At 47.1% G+C, this 3,212-nt stretch overlaps 1 non-coding gene across 1 annotated transcript; it reads left to right on the top strand.

The window, feature by feature from the left end:
• Nucleotides 1-2,642: 2,642 nt before the first annotated feature.
• Nucleotides 2,643-2,715, top strand: TRNAV-CAC (transfer RNA valine (anticodon CAC)). The gene has a single exon. It is a non-coding gene; the product is annotated as a tRNA-Val (tRNA).
• Nucleotides 2,716-3,212: the final 497 nt, after the last annotated feature.

The following is a 3,212-nucleotide window of genomic DNA, read 5'->3' as shown; positions in this document are numbered from 1 at the left end:
TCTTTGTACTTTATGCATATTATGCCTCATTGTTTTAAAGTTTAATGCCACTTGGTTATTGGTAAAGTGATGTTGATACTTTTCCTTCTGCTTTGTCCTGGGCTAGGAGGGAAAGTAAGTTCAAAGTAGTTACTGTGATATTTTTGCTGTCCTCAGATTTTTGGCTTCCCTTCACTATCGGATATCTGACTACTTACGCATATGCTGCTCACAACCATTACCTTAAGCTGACATTCCACTGTTAATACTGTGTCAAAGAGAGAACCAAGTGTTCATGACCAAATCTGCTCTTTTAAGAATCAATATGAGTCAAGGAATGTGGGCGGTATAGGAAATTGAGAAATTCTGATGAGGAAAGTAGTTCAATTAGGCTTAACTAACTCACAGGTGCCAAAGGGGGACACTGGCAGGTAGTACACAAAGAATAGCCGCCACATGCATTTCACCACTCAACTCTCAAGAATTTTTGAGCATCCACACATAGCCAAAAGCGTTTACCTGATTAGCTCGGAACTTCACTAGATTAAACCCTCCTGATAAGCTGTTTGATGGCTTTCAGCTATCTGTTCCTCCAGGAAAGGGAAGACTCCCCTTTCTCAGGCTTTGTGTGTGTGTGTGTGTGTGTGTGTGTTTCCTCTCTTCTCTTTTCTGGCTTTTTTATAAATCCTGCCTTTGTTTAATGACAACATCCTAATAACTGTTTCCCATTTTTATTAGTAACCATGTGAGCTAACTCCTTCAAAATCTCTTTACTACTTGAAGCAAGTCAGAAAGAGAAAAACAAATATCGTATATTAACGCATATATGAGGAACCTAGAAAAATGGTTCAGATGACCCGGTTTGCAGGGCAGAAAGAGAGACACAGATGTAGAGAACAAACATATGGACCCCAACGGGGGGGAAAGCGGCAGAGGGGTTGGTGGTGGTGGGATGCGTTGGGAGATTGGGATTGACATATATACACTAATATATATCAAATAACTATTAAGAACCTGCTGTATTAAAAATATTTTTTTAAATTCAAAAATAATCTCTTTACTACTAATGTTGAAGTATGATTTTCATATTCACATGTGTATACACTATGTTGGTAGCTTTGAAATCTATTCTTGGGTGGAGACTGCCATGGAACGGGAAAGTTTAGGCCTTCAATGGTTGGAAGCTAGGTCCTTCTTAGTCTTTAAAGAGACAGTTTCCAGTTAGTATGTGTTTAACAAACGCATCGTCATTCTCTCTGCGTCTAACGTCGTTGCTTCTCCAATGGTCCTGTTTACTCTTTCTCCTCTTCTTCTTCATTTCATTAATGAGTTTGGGGAGGTTTGTAGGCCTACCTTTCAATCTTCTCTTCCTTTTGATATATTGGAGGTTGAACAAGGAAGGGATGCAAATCTCAGTGAAGTTTTCTCAGTTACCCGTGAGCATGGTGGCCAAGGGGAGGGGCTCTGCAGGCAAACTGCTTGGGTCTGAGTGCTGGCTCTCACTGTCACGGGGGGGGGGGGGGGTGGTGGTGGTGGTGAGACCCTGGAAAGGTTAGCTCAGCTTTTCCGTGCCTCAGTGTTCTCATCTGCAACAAGGGGTGGTAAAGTCCTACACTATCTTCCAGGGTTGTTATGTGGACTTAGTAAGTGATTCCACAGTAAAGCACTGAGGAACAGTGCTGGTCACTGAGTAAAGCTCGAGCAAGCTGGTATTATCGTTATTATGAAGTCTTTTATTTCCCCTTCTAACTGTACCACTGCTGACTTTCAACATTCCCCAGAACAAACTGCGATTGTTTAAATGTTTAGCTGACCTCTTCTCCCTCATGTTAGTGACCTGCATCTGGGAAATTGGTTGCTTTGGATGGTGATCGAACTGGTGATCTAAAGGCAGTGGGGGACTGGATCCAGCTTCATCAGATTCTTGGACCTTGGGCAGGCATGACGATCGTTTAGCTCATGGTAGACAATCTCTTGCACATGTTTCTATAGCAAGAGCTTTTCATAGATAGTCAGACATACCTTAAGTATTATAAGAAAAGTGCAAGTATGTACCAGTGACCTGTCTTTGTGGGTGTTGTTGTTGTTTGAAGAAATCAAAGGAAGAAAATAGAATTTACCTGGGAGTTGTAGATTTCCTCCTTCAGGTATGACGGAGTGTTTGTAGCAAGCTAGCATTCACCCTGAAGACGACTCAATCCAGTCTGGATGAAAGCAATTCTGTTTGGAGGCTTTGGAGAAATGCAGCTAGGACCCACAGGATCCGCTCCAGAGAGAGAGAAGCTCACTGGAATGAACCTAATTCTCTACCTTTTCCCCTTAGGCCCAAAGGGCACTTGCCCGAACCCCCGGCTCCCGCGGCTTCTGGGAGCTGAGGAGTCAGCAGCGGGGGCGACCCCTGCACTCGGGGGCATAGCCGTGGATCCGAGGACTCTGCGGTCGGTGCGGGAGCCCGAAGGCCGACTGTGGGAGGCTCGGGGGTCCTCCCTTCGGGCCAGGCGAGGAACCCTGAAAGCAGGGCCTGTCGGAAGCCGCAGTCTCCTTGCCTGAGAGATCTCGGGGCTTCAAGGTTCATTCTGCAGTTTAAAAAGTTGGCGACTAGGATAGTGGTGGCAGGACCTACGGATTTCAGGGATGCGCCACTAAGCGGCAGCACCCGCCGTGTTTCCGTAGTGTAGCGGTTATCACGTTCGCCTCACACGCGAAAGGTCCCCGGTTCGAAACCGGGTGGAAACAAGCGTCCTTCCTTTCTGAAGTTCTTACCTTCCCACTCCAAAAACCAAAACGGGCGAAAGGCAGGGGGTGAGGTGGCGGGCGCAGCCTCAGTTTCCATCCCCAAGGTACAGGCCAGGAGTTCCCTTACTGCCTGAGAGCCTGCTCAGCACCAGGAACCCGCCCGCCTTTCTCTGCTCTGAGGCACCGCGGAGCGCAGGCCACAGCCAGCTAATCCAAGTGGGCAAAGGACAAGGCTGACTTCGGGTCAGTTTTACATCCGGAAATCCCCTCACCTACTAAGCAGGCGCCTAAACCTCTTCCACATGTTCACACGAGTTATGTCTCTGAAAACCAAGGAGTTCATCCCTGTGAAGCACACTTGGCTTTCCCCCACCTCGGCACAGCTACGCAACAGTTTGATCTGCGTGACGCCACAAAAGAGACCGAACCCGACTGTGCACCGGGGACCCGAGCCAAAGACACGGAAATGAACAATGTCAGGCTCCACGAATTGAGCA

Source organism: Balaenoptera ricei, unplaced genomic scaffold (genome assembly GCF_028023285.1).
Source record: "Balaenoptera ricei isolate mBalRic1 unplaced genomic scaffold, mBalRic1.hap2 scaffold_714, whole genome shotgun sequence".
NCBI lineage: Eukaryota > Metazoa > Chordata > Mammalia > Artiodactyla > Balaenopteridae > Balaenoptera > Balaenoptera ricei.
The sequence above is the reverse complement of the archived record's forward strand: the minus strand, read 5'-3'. Positions and strand labels throughout refer to the sequence as shown.